At 44.8% G+C, this 17830-nt stretch overlaps 1 protein-coding gene across 3 annotated transcripts in view; it reads left to right on the top strand.

Annotated features, from left to right (window-relative positions):
* Positions 1 to 17830, top strand: part of FAM107B (family with sequence similarity 107 member B) — a 240552-nt gene that overhangs the window by 150240 nt on the left and 72482 nt on the right. The window contains exon 1 of one of the 3 annotated variants that reach the window (XM_045466407.1): positions 10447 to 10569. The exons of the other annotated variants lie outside the window; for them this stretch is intronic. The gene's annotated coding sequence lies outside the window, so the exon portion shown is untranslated. Of the gene's footprint in view, positions 1 to 10446; positions 10570 to 17830 lie in introns of those variants that run through there. 3 annotated transcript variants of the gene reach the window in all.

Raw genomic sequence — 17830 nt, 5'->3', positions numbered from 1 at the left:
GAGCCACCCAGCCTCCCCAGTACACAAGCCTTCTAAGTGTTCTTCCACCTTTGCTCCCCTGCAGTCTGTTTTCAACCCAGCAGCCTGGTGATCCCTTTAAAATGTGCATCAGGACAGGTCTGTCTTCTGCGCCACACCTGCCAGTGGCTTCCCAGCTTGCTCAGAGAAAAAGCCAGGCTCTTCTTGCCACAGCCCACAGGGCCTTATACCATCTGTTCTGCTTTCCTCTGCACCTCTCCTTCCTCATCATCTATCATCCCTCCTGGCTCTGGCTCTCCAGCCACACTGGCCTCCTGCCGCGCCTGGAATTTGCTCCGTGGGCGACTCAAGACCTCTGCACTTACCAGTCTAGCTGCCCAGAGGGCCTGTTCTCCAGAAGCCTGCACAAGGAACCCCCTCACATCCTGCAGGTATTTGCTCAAATGGCATTGTCTCAGAGACGCCTTCCTTGCCATCCTGCTTAAAATGACACAGTCCTACCGCCACTTTTCATCCCTGTCTCAGCTTTATTATGTGTTTCTCTAACATAGCAATAATGAATGCTATCTGACATAGTATATGCTTTTCTGTTTTTTTTTTTTCCTTTTTTCTTCCTTCCTTCCTCCTTTCTCCCTTTCCTGCTCGATTCCCTCTTTTAGAATATACACCCCATAATCGTAGCGATATTTTATGCTTTGTTCACTATTGTATTCTCAGGGAGTAGAATAGTACCTGGGACAAAGAACATGCTTGAGAAATATTTGTTAAATAAATGAGTAAATTAGGACACCTGGGTGGCTCAGTTGGTTAAGGGTCCGACTTCGGCTCAGGTCATGATCTCACGGTTTGTGGGTTCGAGCCCCACGTTAGGCTCTGTGTTGACACTCAGAGCCTGGAGCCTGCTTCGGATTCTGTGTCTCCCTCTGTCTCTGCCTCTCCCGCACTCACACTCTATCTGTCTCTCAAAAATAAGTAAACATTAAAAAAAAATTAAAAATATAAATGAATAAATCACCACTTTACGAATGAGGAACCTGAATCTTAGAGAAGTGGATAACTTGGCCAAGTTCACTCAGCTGGGGAACAGGGGATACACAACACATAATCAAATCTGTTGGACTGTGGACCTAATCACTGTAATATTTGGCTCTCTGTAGGCAAACCAAGTATCTTTATCTTACACAAAGTGCGGCACTGTTCTCCAAGGCATTTTGTATTATCTTATTTGATGACTTCTCTATGATTGTGAAAGAATTTGATTTTTTCCCATTGTTGGGAGTATCGACTTGTTCAAAAGTAAATAAGGACAATACAAGAAAATATTCATTCCAAATCCACATGATTATCGATTACTAAAGGTTTTATTTTGTGATTCAGTTTTATTTTGCTCAGATAGGAAAAATCAGGAATTGAATTACATTTGTTATCCAAAGTAGTAAAATAGATCAAAAAAACTTCATGAAAGAAGAAATATTCAGAATTCTTCATGATCTCGCTCATCTATTTTCATCCTAAACATACAAAGAAAAGAGCTAATTCAGGAACCATTAGCTAGACATGTTTTGATAATTGTTTATAAGTAAGAATATTAGAGACACAGCTCCTTCTAAACCCTTAAGAAGCTACTATTTCTGAGGATGTGTGGAGTTCTTCTTTCATTTCTAATCAGTAACTATAATTCATGGGAGAATTCATTATTGTATAAGAGTGAATTTCCCCTGCCTTTATAGATTCAGCTCAGCTGAATTTGTTAGCATTGTCTTTCAGGACAACTGGTTAGGGAAAAATAAAACCATTTCTTTTTTAAAAATAAAAAGTGTATATATTCAAGGTGTATAACATGCTGATTGGTATACATATACATAATGAAATGATTACTACAGTCAAACCAATTAATTCATCTCTTGACATAGTTAAACCATTTAAACCATGTGTGTGTGTGTGTGTGTGTGTGTGTGTGTGTGTGTGTGTGATGAAAGCATCTGAAATCTATTATCTTAGCAAATTCCCAGTATTCAGTAAAGTATTATTAACTATAGTCATCATGTTGTACATCAGATGTCTAGACTTACTTGTCCTATATAACTGCAATTTTGTACCCTTTGACTAACACCTCCCCTTTCTCCCTACTTCCCCACCTCTGGTAACCATGGTTTTACTCTCTGCTTCTAGGTATTTGACTTTTTTAGATTCCACATGTAAGTGAGACCACCCAGTTCTTTTCTTTCTGTGTCTGTCCTATTTCACTTAGCAAAATGACCTTCAGGTTCATCCATGTTGTTACAAATGGCAGAATGGTCTTCTGTTTTATAGCTGAGTAATATTCCTTTACCCATTCGTTTGTCGATGGACACTTAAGTTGTTTCCACATCTTGCATATTGTGAGTAATGCTGCAATGACTGTGGAATACATGTATCTCTTCAAGGTACTGAATCCATTTCCTTCGGATATATACCCAGAAGAGGGATTGCTGGATCATATGGTAGCTCTATTTTTGAGAGAGCCATTTCTTAAAGAAAGCAATAACTTTGAATTTTAGTAAAATAAAAGCCAGTGGTCTGGATCAGAGGGTGGAAGCCTTGTATAATTTGTTGTACTGTATTAGTCTGGTGGATGTGGCCTGCTGGAGCTATGACTTGGAAGGAGGTGTTCACTGTGTGGGGCAGGTAGAAGGACGGTATTGTGGGTGTCCGTTCAGTGAGTATGAAGTATCTATAGTCTGGGCAGAATTTGATAGAAATGAAGAGGAAAATGGGGATTTGAGAGAAATAATAGAGAAAGCAGTGGTTTGGTTTTGTGACCTACAGGGAGGTGGGGCCTGAGAGAGGAAATGAAGATTATCTGGAAGTCTGTGAGTTCAAGACCATCAGGGGTCCTCTTGGTAAGGGGACAGGCATATGGTAAGTAGAGAAGTTAGCAGTGAAAAGAGGAGTTTTGCTTTTCATTATTCCCATCGATAAACTGTCAAAGAGATTAATAATATTTCTAACCAAGCTAAGAATTGTCATTAGCAAATAATTTTTTAAGTTTATTAATTTACTTGGTGGGGGGGAGGGGCAGAGAGAGAAGGAGAGAGAGAGAATCCTAAGCAGGCTCTGGGCTGTCAGTGTAGAACCCAACACGGGGCTCCGTCTCAGGATTGTGAGATTATGACCTGAGCCAAAATTAGAGTGGGATGCTCAGGTGACTGAGCCACCCAGCTGCCCCAGCAAATCATTCTTGAAATCAATTTCCATAGTACTAGATTCCTCCCATTCTGTGAGAAATCTAATTGCTAATTCAATTCATTGGAAGTTTATGGGACCCTCCAAGTTTCCTATGTAATCCTGAGTTAGTTGTATTTTTGCAGGGATGTTTCTGTATCATCTGAATTTTCAAATAAAGTTGCTCATAGGTGTTTCTGCATTTACTTTTTAGCCTTTGCGTATCAATAGTTATGTGTCCATTTTCAATCCTAATTGTTTTCTGGGTGTCTGTCTCTCATCACTTTGGATGGAGGTTTGTCAATTGTATTGGTCTTTCAGACAAAAAGATAGTTTCTTACATTTCTGCAGAGTCTTTCTTTTATCCTTTTAAGTAGTTGTTTATGTTCTCATGCAGGCAATGGCAGATGCCATAAGCAGTTGTTGTAGAGAGAAATGAGCTGGGGAGGTAAAGTGCATGTCAAAGTTCTGTTTCCTGCCATGTGTCTCAGCTGTTGACTTGCAAAAGGCTGGTCACTGGGGCAAGTTGGAATCAGGACAGGCCAGGTTGTCCCGAGCTCTGAGGGTGGCTGTCTGAGGTGAAGAGGCAGCATTACAAAACACTTCCAGGAACTACCTTCAGCTGTCGGACAAGGGCTCTTGTCCTTTTGCTATTCATTCTTCCTTTCTTTTTCCTTATACAGTTTAGCTTTTTATCAACATTATCAGTGAGCATTAACATTAGTTAGAATTGTAGTTCATGCTAAATTTTGGTGGAACAACTTAAAGAATGTTATCAATTGAAGAGCATTTTTTAAAGCCCAGTAATCCTTAGCATTTCTAATGTGTGGTGATGCGATTCTCTAAGCAGAGTTAATAAGCAAACTTTCTCTGTCAAGATTTAACATTAGCTGCAGTTTGGACTTTAGTTGTCAACTCAAAGTGGATGGAGCAGTCTTCCTATCCAGCCAAGCCTGGACAGCAACAGAAACACCATTAATACTATAATTTCTATAGAAGAAACATGCACCTCTGTCTATATGTATATAAAAGTGCCATAATTTTTTCCAAGTTTTTATTTAAATTCTAGTTAGTTAACATTTAGTGTAATATTCGTTTCAGGTGTAGAATTTAGTGATTCAACACTTAACATACAACACCCGGTGCTCATCACAACAAGTGTCCTCCTTAATCCCCATCACCTTTTTAAGCTACCCCCCTGCCTACCTCCCCTTTGGTAACCATCAGTTTACCTAAGATATAGGTAGATATAGATATGGATATAGATTGCTATGCCATCACTAACCATCAAAGCCAGAGGAAACAGCCTCTGGTGAGTTGAATATCTCATCCAAGGTCACAAAACTAGTTGGTAACAGAGCCATGATTGAAATCTTTTCTGTCCAACTTAGTCTTTATTCCATTACTCCATGAACTTTATGCATCGCCTAAAAGGTAGACGAGAATAAGGGTGCCTGGGTGGCTCAGTGGGTGAAGCTTCAGACTCTTAATTTTGGTTCACGGTATGATCTCACAGTTGTGGACTTTGTGTTGGACATGGAGCCTGGTTAAGATTCTCTGATACTTTCTCTCCCTATACCTCTGCCCCTCCCCACTTGTGCTCTCTGTCTTGTGCCCTCTCTCTCTATCTCTCTCAAAAAAAAAATGTAGATAAGAATATATAAGTGGCATTTAACTAGTTATTACCAATGCAAGAGTTTTAAGGAATACTTTCTGCTAAAAGAAATGTATGTATCTGGAATGCATATTAGAAAGAAGAAAAGAAAGTTGGAGCAAAATGTAGAATATTCTCAGTGAACTGGCTCTTTATTTTACATGTTAGTTATTTGAATTGGGAAACATATAGGAATTATCTTCATTGTGCTCAAACATGAAGTTGTTTGTTTACTTATTAATATCTACTACTAATAGATATCTACTACTACTACTACTACTAAAAGCCCTCATAAAATGTCTTAATATTTTTTTTTTTAAATTTTCAACGTTTATTTATTTTTGGGACAGAGAGAGACAGAGCATGAACGGGGGAGGGGCAGAGAGAGAGGGAGACACAGAATCGGAAACAGGCTCCAGGCTCTGAGCCATCAGCCCAGAGCCTGACGCAGGGCTCGAACTCACGGACCACGAGATCGTGACCTGGCTGAAGTCGGACGTTTAACCGACTGCGCCACCCAGGCGCCCCAAAATGTCTTAATATTTTTGGCAAGATGAGGGTTTGAGGGTTTTTCTCCCTCTTGCTTTTTAGAGATTTTTGTTTTACTATACAGGAAGACTCTCAGGAAATCCTCTTTCCTGGTGTTGGATTCATGTGAAGAGAAAGACATAAAACTCAGATCTTTACACCATTCAGGAGTTGTTGATGTGGCTAACAGCTGTTTCTCTTGATTCTGATGTGATATTTAGTTATAGCTTTCTAATCACTATTTTATAGTCCCTTTGATTTTAAAATTGTCAATAACAAAGAGCAAGTGTTTTGTAAAAGCCAAATTAAGTATTTTAGGCAACACATATATTAAAGATTTTGAAATTAAAACTTAAACTTTAAGCTCCCTAGAAATGGCAGAGGGTTCAGTTTCAATAGGAATTGTGGCTCTGTTGTAGAGTTTGTAAAATGCTTTGCAGTGGATGACTCTTAAAGGGGAGAATATTCATTTTTATTGTTGGTGCCATTAGTATATTTAATAAAGTGGTTCCACTTTTTTTGCTCACAAATGTTCATGCAAAGAAGCTATTTCAATGTAACAGCTCATGATGTTGCTTATAGCACATACTTTTTGATTTGGATGGATCATTCTGATCCTTTCTAGATGCTCCTCATTTTAAAAGGTACACACACCGAGGTACTGCTGTGAAGGGATTTTGCAGAGGTGAAGAAGTTCTCAAATCTGTTGACCTTAAGATAGGGAGGTGATCTGGGTAGGGCCTGGCCTAATCACACTAGCCCTGTAAATCTGAGTCTAGAGGCAGAGATGGAAGGAGAGGGAGGTGGAGGGAGGCACAGAGAGGAAGCCTGAGAAGGATTTGATGTGCTGTTGCTGACTTGATAATGGAGAGGGCCACATGGGGAGGTATGTGGGCAGCCTTCAGAATCTGAGAGTGGCTGGTAATTGACAGCCAACAGGAAGCGGGACCTTAATCTTATGACTGGACAAACCGGACAAAGAAGGAACTGAATTCTGCCAATGAGACCTTTGGGCTCCAGATGAGATGAGCCATGGGCTCTGCCAAGTTCTTGATTTGGCTTTGGGGGACCTTGAGCAGAGAACCCAGCCCGGCCATGCCTGAACTAAAGCAAAGATGAGCTGGTATGGGGGTATTGTATTATGTTATTAAGTCTATGGTAATTGGTTTTGCAGCAATAGATAACTAATACACTGATTTGGAATTGGGTCAAGCTTAGCTTCTTTAGAGACCTAAAGCCATTTTTCCTTCTAATCTCATTCTTATTTGAAAGCAAAGACAAATAAGCAAAACTGAAGTATTTACTTTGATCTATCGGTTCAGTACATGAGGCCAGTACCAATTATAGAATCTGTTGTTGTGGGCTTTATGTTCAACTTCCAAGTGGCTTTTGCCTGTTTATAAATAAGAATGATTTCCCTTGAGACTACCGCTCTCAGCTGTCGCAGCTACCCTCCACTATGTGGTTCCTCAACTCTGATTCCAGGGAAGATTATTTGCAGGGATGACCGCCATGATTCCTCCTGTCCTAGGATCCCGGTACTTAGGTCCCTTTGTAATGTGACCACTGCTTTTACTTCCAAGGGGTGGAGTCTGTTTCTCTGAACCTCATACTGGGGCTGGCTCTGTGTTGTTTTCAAATGATAGGATGTCACAGAATGACCTGGCTGCTAGACCGCCTGCTAGGCCCCTCCTGGGGCCTTATGGCTTCCTCTTTCACCCCCACTGGACACAGCTGACCTGTGAGGAAGTCCCAGCCATCCCCCCGAGAGGCTATGTACAGGGCATCTGAGGTACCCAAGCAGACAGCTCCAGTCAACATCTGGACTTTGAGGCCACCCACAACAAGCTGGTCTCTGGCAAATGCATGACAGAGCCTCGCTGAGACTGAATGGAGCAGAAACGAGCTAATCCCAAAAGAGTGGATTTAGTAAATTGATGTCCTTTCTTTCTTTTTGTTTTTAATTAAAAAATTGTTTTAATGTTTATTTATTTTTGAGAGAGAGACGGCATGATCAGGGGAGGGACAGAGAAAGAGGGAGACACAGAATTCAAAGCAGGCTCCAGGCTCTGAGCTGTTAGCACGGAGCCTGACATGGGGCTCAAAGCCACGAACTGTGAGGTCATGACCTGAGCCAAAGTCAGATGCTTAACTGACTGTGCCACCCAGGTGCCCCTTAATTTTTTTTTTTAATTTTATTTTTATTTTTGAGAGAGAGAGAGAGAGAGAGAGAGAACACGAGCAGGGGAATGACATAGAGAGAGACACCGAATCTGAAGCAGGCTTCAGGCTCCAAGCTGTCAGCACAGAGCCCAACACAGGGCTCAAACCAGGAACAGTGAGATCATAACCTGAGCCAAAGTCTGATACTTCACTGAGCCACCCAGGCGCCCCAGTGTCCTTTCTTTTAATGACTTTGACTCAAGAAGTTCAAAGAAAACATTTGATCTCCTCTTACTGTTTTTGTTTAAATTATGTTTCCTGATACAAGGGTAGGGTGATGGCTAAGAACCTGTGGACATTTATACCCCAGACTATGGAATGAGCTACATATTCCCATTCCTCTCAGAGGGCAGGGGAAATGCCATGTAGTTACTTACCACATCCAGACACTCTTCTCATTGTGTTGGCATGATACAAGTGTCCCAGGCTGCTTTAAGGGGACATTACAGGCTCACTGGTGGGTTAGTGCTTTTCCAAGGTTAGAATCTAGAATTTAAAGCATGCTTCTTGTATTAGTTCACTCAGGATGCCATAAATAGTGCCTTCTTTTTTTAAAAATTTTTAATGTTTATTTTTGAGAGAGAGAGAAAAAGAGATTGAGAGAGAGAGAGAGAGAGAGAGAGAGAGAGCGCATAATCAGGGGAGGGGCAGAAAGAGAATAAGACACAGAATCCGAAGCAGGCTCCAGGCTCTGAGCTGTCAGCACAGAGCCCAGCTCTGGGCCTAACTCACGAACCTTGAGATTATGACCTGACCTGAAGTTGGACCCTTAACTGACTGAGCCACCCAGGTGCCCCCATAATGGTGGCTTCTTAAACAACAGACATGGGGGCAGGGCTGGTTTCTGGTGAGGTCTCTCCCTGGCATGCACATGGCTGTTTTTCAGCTGTGTCCTCACATGACCTCTTCTCTGCATGTTTTAGAGAGAGAGAAAACTCTGGTGTCTCTTCCTCTTAAAAGGTCCCCACCTTTATGACCCAATTTAACCTTAATTACTTCCCTAAAGGCCCTATTTCCAGATACAGTCATATTGAGGGTTAGTGTTTCAACATAGGAATTTAGGGGGGGCATAATTCAGTTCCTAACACTTCTTATATGCCAGATAGTATGTTAAGCATGAGGGGTAAAGATATATGTATATATCAAGCACAAACTCTGCTCAAGGAAGACACATATTTACAATATAGTGCAATAATTACCAGACTATGCAAGGTGATAGATTCTTTCCTCTATTCTTGTGTTCACAGAGCAGGGCCATTCAGCAAATACAGCATTCTGGCTGAGCTAAGCCCTGGGCATTTGGGGGATGTAGGAGGTCAAGGTGATATCAAGAAGTATACTGCCCTATGGGGTACTGTAGCAAGGAGCTTAGACTTGATTATGTAGTAGGAATTGGGCATTTGTTAAAGGGTTTAAATTTGAACAGATTTGTATTGGGAAAGTTCACTGGGAAGCAGTTTGGAGGGAATAAGTGTGTGTAATTGGAGGCTGGGGACAGTTGGGAGAGAGACCACTGCCAGGGTATGGTTACACACCCCAAAGGCAGTTGTGGCAGGGCGGGTAGGATGGGGAGGATCCCTGTAGGATTCCTAGGACTTGGGGTTGGCTCCCTTGTGAGGAGTGAATAGAGAATCTAGTCTGGATCCCCAATTCTGGTTTGGTGACTGGTGGACCCATTGTTAATTACAGAAACAACACAATCCAAGGACAGGGAGAAAAGAAAGACTCCGAGGAAACACTATGGATAAAGTTCACACAGCCTCTTACTCTCTAAAACCTGTGGCAGGTGATTCCTCCCCTCAGTGGGCTTCAGGGACCTAAAGATGGCCAGGCCCTTAAAGGGCTGGCTTTAGAGCATCTTTGGAGTAATTGTTTACTGAAATCCATAATTGATATGACTGTTCTGTGTGATCATGACCCACGCTCTTTAGTCTGAAAAACTTCCCAATAAATAAAACCTTATTCATCTGTTGCCAAGAAAATTAAAAAGCTTTTGATTTAAAATCCATCAACCTGTCCTTGTTTGCTACTCTCAATTTCTTAGTTTTGTACCTGTTGTGATTCAGGCACATGGTAATCTGAGAGTCTTAGGGTTGGGCAGAGAAGCCATTTGCTGTAAGAGAGCTGTAAAAAACGAAAATCAGAGAAGGAAAAAAAAAAGGTGAAACAAACCTTTCCTCCTTGTGCACAAATCAAATCTCCAATTACTCTTTGATGGGTGGGGACAGGGAAGGAATCTAGGTAAATTTCCAGGTCACCGGGTTTCAAGTCCTGGTTTGACAGTAAATTTATACAATTAAACCTGTTTCCTCCCTGATTTCTTCTGTGACATATTTGTAGGATTTCAATAGGGACAGTCTCGCTAAACCTCACAAGCGTGGAGTGAAGACAGAGGCCAGACACCCACGAGCCGAGAGCCAAGTAGTTCAGGGGAGAGACCGAGACAGAGAGAGGTGGGGGAGAGAAAGATCTTTAATTGTGGGCTCCGGGAACGTGCTCCCGCCACCTTTGATTTCCCATTTCTCTCTCTCATCTGGTGACACTTAGTTTTTTTTCTCCCAACATTCCCTCTCCTCTTTCCAAGTTTCTGAAGCCAATCAAACTAGAACAACAGAAGGAAAACCTCCCGGAACCAAATCCCCAGACTTTCTCCAAGCTCCCCGCCTGGCGTGGCGCACTCCCCTCGGGCCGCGGCGGTCCCAAGCGCGGAGCCCGCAGCCAGCGCGGCGGGGCGGGGTCTGGGCGGGGCTTCCGCAGTCGCGCCCCGCCCCCGCCACGCCCCGCCGCTTAATTCGGAGCCGCGGGGCCGCGGGGTGTGAAAGAGCCGCCCAGCGCTGGACTGGCCGCCGCTGCCGCCGTCGTCAGAGCCGCCGCCCGCGCCGCCTCGGGGCCGCTCTGAGCTGCCGGGTCGCTGGGCGCCGCCGCGGCCGCCCGGAGCGAGCGCCGGGGAGGGAGCCGCGCGCCTTTGTGAGCGCGCCGAGGTAGGTTCGCCTCCCGCACTTACTTTGCACACAAAGACTGGGAGCTCGGAGGAGGCGGGTGCGCTCCGGGGAGACTGCGCGGCCGCCTGCCCTTCCCCGACCCCCGGCCCGGGGGACCCCAGGGCGGAAAGGGCCGCCGGCTTTCCCTCCCCGCGGCCGGCTGTGAGAGCGGCGCGCGCGGTGGGGCGGGGGTCCGTGCGTGCGCGAGAGGACGACGCGCAGGGCGGTGGGCGTGCGGGGAGCCCCGGTCGCCCCGCGACGTGCTCGGTGAGGGCCTGGGGTGCAGGGCTGGGCGTGGCAGGGCCCGGTGCCGTGCCCCCCCGCCCGAGGGGTGCTGGGGGAGGCGGGGGGCGCCGCGAGGAAGGGGAGCCCAGGCGGCCGCTCGGCTCGGCTTATTGTTGCCTCCTCGGCCCTGAAAATGGAGAGACCCTGCCTGGAGCGGGATGCGCTGCCCACCGGGTGCGCCGCGCGCGGCCAGATGCCGAGCCCTCGGCGCCCGGTTGCCCCTCGCTGCGCGGGCGCGCTCGGGGTGGCCGGAGCGGGCTCCGGGGCCCGAGCGAGCCTGTGCCTGGGCAGACAAAGGAGGGGCCGAGGGGGGTGGGGGTTGCCCCGTTGCTTTAAAGGTGACTGTCGCACTGTTTCCAAACAGTCTGCAAGTAACTTTTCCATTTTGACTCCTTTCCGTTGCTACTCATCCAGTAAACCCGGTATGTATCTTGGGCGGCGTCTGCACCCATGAAGTCCTAGAAATTTGGTTCCCATAGTATCTCGCTAAGCATCTTCGGGTGCCTCGGGGATCGCATGGATATGTGTGGCCAAGTTTTGACACGCTGTGTAGGGGATGGTAAGAGCCACTTCTGAAATATGAAGAGGAATCTTGTTGAGGGTATAAATTGCAGATCTTACTCTGAGCGGCAAGATACCATACCCTTCCTTCCTCAGAAAGACTTAAGTCAGTGACGGTAGAGCAAAGTTCTGTGATTTGAGTATGATATTAAAGGGAAATACAGAAAAACGGGATGCTTGTTAGACTTTACATTCTTTAACCTGAGGATTTCTCACCAACGGGGGTGTTCGTTTTCTCCCCTGACCACGTTGCCCTGGCCATGACTTTGGAGATCTTAGTTATCCAAGTTGCTTTAAGTTGAAATAGTATCTGGGATGGCTGTCTGGAGATTTCTTAGTAGTTTCAAGTTGAAAACTGTCAAGTATAGAATTATGTACGTTTATTATAAAATTGAAAAAAAAAAAAGAACAAAACAGAAAAGAAGGTCACTTATGTCTACTGCCCAAACACACCCTGAGGATGAAGGCATTTTAGCTTGATTTATGGCTTGGCAGCCATGGTGTGTGTGTGTGTGTGTGTGTGTGTGTGTGTGTGTGTGAGAGAGAGAGAGAGAGAATAAATGAGTTACTGATTCTTAATCTTTACCAGTCACATCAGATTGAAATACATCCATAGTCTACAATAGTGGTTAGCCACTTTCACACAGAATTAATACCAACAAGTTGTCTGAAATATATTTTCTTATAGCCTTTCAAGAAACCACCTGTACAGAAGGGGGGAGGGAAGAAATAGGAAAAACAAGGTAGTTTCCACTTAATTTGGAAGAATGAACTGACAGAAAAGTTTTAGGGACTGTGTTATTCAGGTTTCAGGACTAGTTTTGGATTGACTATTTTAAAAAAAGATATTTCAGCTTTTAAAATATTTAAAAAGTAAAATTCTCCGATTTCATAAGAAATGTTGATGGAAGGACACCTTTTTTGTAGAACAAGGAATGATAGAGGTTTTATAGCCAGATATAGGTTTACTTCAGAAAGACTTTGCCTTGAGAAAGTAAAAAAAAAGGATTTCCCTGTGAGTAGTGAGTGGTTTTGAGTGCGTGTGTTCTATAAAAAAAAGCCAAAAAACAACACATTGTTCAACCACAGATTTGGCACTGAATGCTTTTGTTATTACGTACTTCTGTTTACCACTTGTAAAGTTTTCGGACATTTCATTTCTACAATTTCCACTTGGAAAGTTTCTGGACATCTTCATTACTCCATGCAAAGTAAAAAGAGGTCTTGGAGACAACTGTTTAGAAGTAGATTGATCGTGAGGATGATGTAGTCCTTTTCGAAGTTAGAAGAACTTACGAGAAGGAAGTCGTGGCTATGAGCTATCAGGTGCATTCTTTGTTCCTGTTCCTAACTTGGGGCTCCTTTATCTGCACACATGCTTTAGAGGGAGCTTTTGCAGCTCAGTAGTGACCTGTAAGTCAGGGTGTGAAGTTTATCGGGAGAAGTACATTGTCTGCTGTAATGATCAGTGTTCCTTCAGAAATAATGGGGCCTTTCCACGTACAGAAGTCAAAAGAAACTCAAATAGGACACTTCAGAATTCTAGATATTATTTTTCAACCCTCCTGTGGCCTTAGACTACATAAGCACTGTAAATGCAACGTAAACCCAACAGGACTAGAGGTCAGAGTTGAGTAGCTTTGTTCTTTTTCAATAACGTTTCTGGGGGTGGGGCGGGAGGGGCGTAAAATTTGGGAGTGGTCCAGTGTTAAGGGCTTGCTATGGCTGTTTGTGACGGCCAGCCTCTTGCCCCTGTGGACTGCAGAAACCATTCTTGGGGATGTTTAAAAGTAGACTTGGTTTATGTTTTAGGGAAGTGCTATGGGAAATCCTGTTCCTGAACTGTGGTAGGATGGGTGCTCTTATTCATTCATTTCTTTGATTTCTTAATTGTTTAAAATGTCACAAGTGAAAAGATTTATACTGGTTTTCTGTGGGAGTGGTTTCAGGGTAGAAGACTTTTCTCTGAAAAGAACGTCTACAGTAGAGTCCTGTTGTGGCTTAGTGTTCTTGTTAACGTCCGGTCTGCACCTTCCTCCTTCCAGGATTCTCTGTGCAGAATGTTGTTAAAAATGGATCAGGAAATTTGGTTCAGTAAGATCTAGATTTCAGGCATTTGTGGAAGTCCCCAGATATGTTGGGGGGTGGCCACCCCTCTTGAAGTCTAGAGAAAGTAGTTGCGGACACTGGCCTATTTCGCATCTCACTTTGGGCATCTGTGTTGAGAAAGCTTCGGTGCCAGTGAGAAGTCTGTGTGAACCACAGCCCAAGGCCACGTGGTTCTCAAATGACCCGATGAGGCTTCATTTTCTTGTATAATTTCCTTGTCTTATCTTGGCCTATTTTTGCTTTTCCTTTGTGAAAGCAAATCATTTTTCTCCCCTTTTCCTTTCTGGTGCAGAAAGTGCCGGGCCTTATCCATCTGAACTTTTCCTTATGCTCAATACTTAGGACACTCGGCTGAAAAGGAGTTGAAGCTTTCTGATTTCATTTCCCATTAGTAAAAGAAATAATTTGGCAAGCTGGTGTAGGTTGCCATTTAGCCTTGGCAAATCTGCGAGGGGCTGTTTCTAAGGCTGGTGGGGGAAGCTTTGCTTTTCATTCACTCCTTCATGTAACAGACATTTACTTAGAGCCTCTTCTGTGCCAGCTCTGGCCTCGCACTGGGTGTATTGTAGTTGACAGCGGATGCGGTCCCTGTCCTCATGGCGCGACGGGTGAGGATGCTGTTTAAAGAATTGCACAACATTACACAGACATGGTTTAATGACAGTCATGTTAAGGGCTGTGAGGGGAAAGTAGCTCTTGGTGAGTTAAGGTGTCTCCGAAAAAAAGACTAAATCCCGGCCAAGGCTGAGGGGTCGTGTTGCTAACTCAAGGCGAAGGCTGGGGAGAGGCATGGGAGGGAAGTGAGGGTGCTGTGCTGAGGGCTGAGCAGTTTAAGAGCAGGGTGGTAGGGGTGGGGGCTGAACCCAGGAGGAGGACCTTTCATTGTTGTCTGGAGTGTGGCTGAGGGGTCGGGGCGCTTTGTGGCCCTGATCCAGGAGAAACGGGGAAAGGATGGTGTTGTCCCCATGTTCTTGTTGGAGGTGAACCTCAAGAAACCAGTTTGGGGACATGGGGTCCTGACCTGAGGGATTCCCAGGAGCTGAGGGCTAGTGTCATGCGGGGAGGGGGGAGGGGTACTGACTATGACTGTGGTGACCAGAAGTTCTGTTCCAGATGAGAAGATAAGATGGGGTTTGTGGGGAACTTGTGGGAAGACTTAAGAATGTTTTCCAAACTCTGGTGAGCTCTGGGGGGGAAAATGGAGGGGAGAGGTTCAGAGAAAGGAATGTTGCTTTAAAACTAGGTGAACGCATGGGGCGCCTGGGTGGCTCAGTCAGTTAAGAGTTGGACTCTTGATCTCGCCTCGGCTTGGGTCATGATCTCACGGTTCATGGGTTCAAGCCCTGTCCGTGCTGACAGTGTGGAGCCTGGAGAGATAGTCTCTCTCTGCCCCTCCCTCACCCGTGTGCGCATGTGTACTCTCTCAAAATAAATTTAAAAATATTAAAAATAAAATAAAACTAGGTGAACACCTTAGCTGTTCTAAAGATTTCATTTAGGGGGAAGCAGTGGGCGCAGAGCACTTGGAAAGCAGTAGCCATCGCCTATGCTCTGTGGTGATGTGTAGGTGGGGAAGAGGAGGGAGGCATGGTTTGGTGACAGTAATGTAGCAAAGTCTTGGGCTTCTTCAGTGTGAAGAAAACCCTCCTGTAGAGTCCGTGAAACAGCAGGGGCCTCTGGGCTGCCCACAGTGCTTTTCCTGCTTGTGCTACTGAATCATAAACTCCGTCGTTAGAACCAGAGGTCTTAAATAGGGGGGATGCTCAGCCTAGGCAACTTTCTGGGTTGAAGACGTGTTGTGATGTCTCCTCAGAAAACAAGAATGAGAAAATGCGGGTTAGAGACCAGCTGTCTGCTTCCTGTTTGGTTGTAGGTACATGTGATTTGGAGGGTTCTCGATGATCTTTGCTGTTGTCAGTGCCAGCTTGTGTTGCCAGCTTGTGTTGCACCGAAGTTTCTGCGGGGACCACCCTACTCACTCCCGGCCCTGGGCTGGAGGGTGGGACTGGGGAGTGGGGTGCATTTCTTAATGTGGGGTAGGGGAGAGGTTTGGAGCTTTAAAGCCAGACATGTCCGAGTTAGAATCCAGGCCCCAGCTTTGTGACCTACAGCAAGTTACAGAACCCTTAGGAGCTCTGGTATTCTCAATGTGTGACATGAACTTAGTAAGACGTACCTCCCGGCACGGCAGGGGCAAATGCAAGGTCATGAAGCCCCAGAGGGTCATGGTTCCCGAGACGTGACTGGAGGCTGTTGTGCCATTGCCTGCAGTCTTATAATTCTGATTTTTAGTAACTCCGTGGCCATGGTGCCAAGATGCGGGTCTCCCCCCCCCTTCTGCCCTCCCCCCCACAGTGGTGCCAAGATGAGGGACCTGTAGGGAAGGGGGAGGGACTTCCTTCTCCCTTTTCTCCTCACCTGTCCTCACCTGGCTCCTGGTAAAGATAACCTGGCTCTGATATTAGAAATGACACGTTCTATTCTATTTTTGGACACAAGGTTTGTCATAATGAAGTGTATAGGAGAGAGGGCTGTGACTCTGGTATAAACCTTTCTGAGTCATTATTCACATAAGAAACGGAGAGCACACTCCATGAGAGTTAAGGTTAAAACTTAACATTTTATTCAGGCACCTGGGCCTGCTGTATGCTGATGAGCCTATGAAACTGTACAGTGAGTCGTGTTATAAACTCCTGCAGTGTAAATAATCAGAAGTTGTTTATGAATGTCAAATGTGGATGAATTAAAATTCCCATGTCCTGGAGGAAGTTAAGAATGTCATGGTGGATATGTCTATGTAGAAAGACATTCTTTATAATATTCTTTTTCCTTATAACTTAATTTCATTTAAAATAGCTAATGCTGTGGTCAGATTTCTTATTTTTCTTCCTTTTTTTTTTCATGGACACACAGAATAGTGTAGTGTGTTGGAGAGAGAGGGAGACCTAGATTTTTAAAATGTTCAGAATCCTAGGGGTGCCTGGATGGCTCTGGTTAAGTGGCCGGAGTCTTGATTTCTGCTCAGGTCATGATCTCATGGGTTCATGAGTTCCAGCCCCACATTGGACTCCACACTGACAGTGCAGAGCCTGCTTGGGATTCTCCCTCCCTCCCTCCCTCTCTGTCCCTCCTCCCCTGTTCCCTCTCTTTATCTCTCTCAAAGTGAATAAATTTTTAAAAATTAAAAAAAATTTCAGAATCCTAAGCGCAAGCTCCCCACTAAATAGTACAGTTTCTGAGCAGGTCATTTATTTGCTTTTCATCTGTAAAATGGAGGCAGTCACACTTGACTACCTCTTAGAGCTGTCTTGTGGGTGAGGTCAAGTTTGCATGCTCTATAGCTGGTGGGTTCTGCAACTCAGGGAGTTGGTCCCTGCACTGGGCGTGAAGCCTACTTAAAAAAAAAAAGATGGAATCATCAAGACTCACTAATGGATTGGAGCTAATATTCAAGAGGGAAAGGAATCTTCAGTAACATCCACACTTTTAGCATCAGCAACTGCACAAAGGGTGACTCCATTTATTGATATGCAAAACCCTGGGGGTGGGGGCAGAGGGGAAGGGAGGATGATGCAATGCTCACAGCAGCCTCTGAAAGTAATCCTTTTAGATTCCCATTTCACAGATGTGGAAACTGAGGCTTAGAGAAGTGAAAAGTTTGCCCCGGAAGGAAGCTGGGTCAAGATTGGGATCCAAGTCTGATCCTGCCAGGCTTGCATTCTGAACTGTTTTTGCTATGTTCTGTAAAATACCTGAATTTGCTGTTATCACAGAGTGGTATGAAATGCCTGTGCAAACTTTTTGGAAACACACCTCTTTTATTTTATGGTAGTGTAGCTTTATTGAGATATAATTTACATTCACACAATTCACCCATTGTCAGTGTGCAGTTTTATAGTGTGTAGTTTATGTGCTTGAACAACTATCACCCCAGACCCGTTTTAGATTCTGCAGTCCAAGGGCAGCTGGGTGGCTCAGTCATTTAGGCGTCCAGCTTCGGCTCTGGTCGTGATCTCGCAGCCCATGAGTTCAAGCCCCACACTGGGCTCTGTGCTGGCAGCTCAGAGCCTGGAGCCTGCTTCAGATTCTGTGTCTCCTTCTCTCTCTCTGCCCCTCCCCTGCTCATGCTCTGTCTGTCTGTCTGTCTGTCTGTCTCTCTCTCTCTCTCTCAAAAATAAATAAGCATTAAAAAAATTTTTTTTAAAAAATGGATTCTGCAGTCCATTCCTGTTCCCATCCCCAGTCTTCGGCAGCCACTCATCTTTCTTCTGTCTCTAAAATTTCGCTTTTGTAGAAATTTCATCCA

This window comes from Leopardus geoffroyi, chromosome B4 (assembly GCF_018350155.1).
Source record: "Leopardus geoffroyi isolate Oge1 chromosome B4, O.geoffroyi_Oge1_pat1.0, whole genome shotgun sequence".
In the NCBI taxonomy this organism is placed as follows: Eukaryota; Metazoa; Chordata; class Mammalia; order Carnivora; family Felidae; genus Leopardus; species Leopardus geoffroyi.
This window is presented reverse-complemented; position numbering and strand designations above follow the sequence as displayed.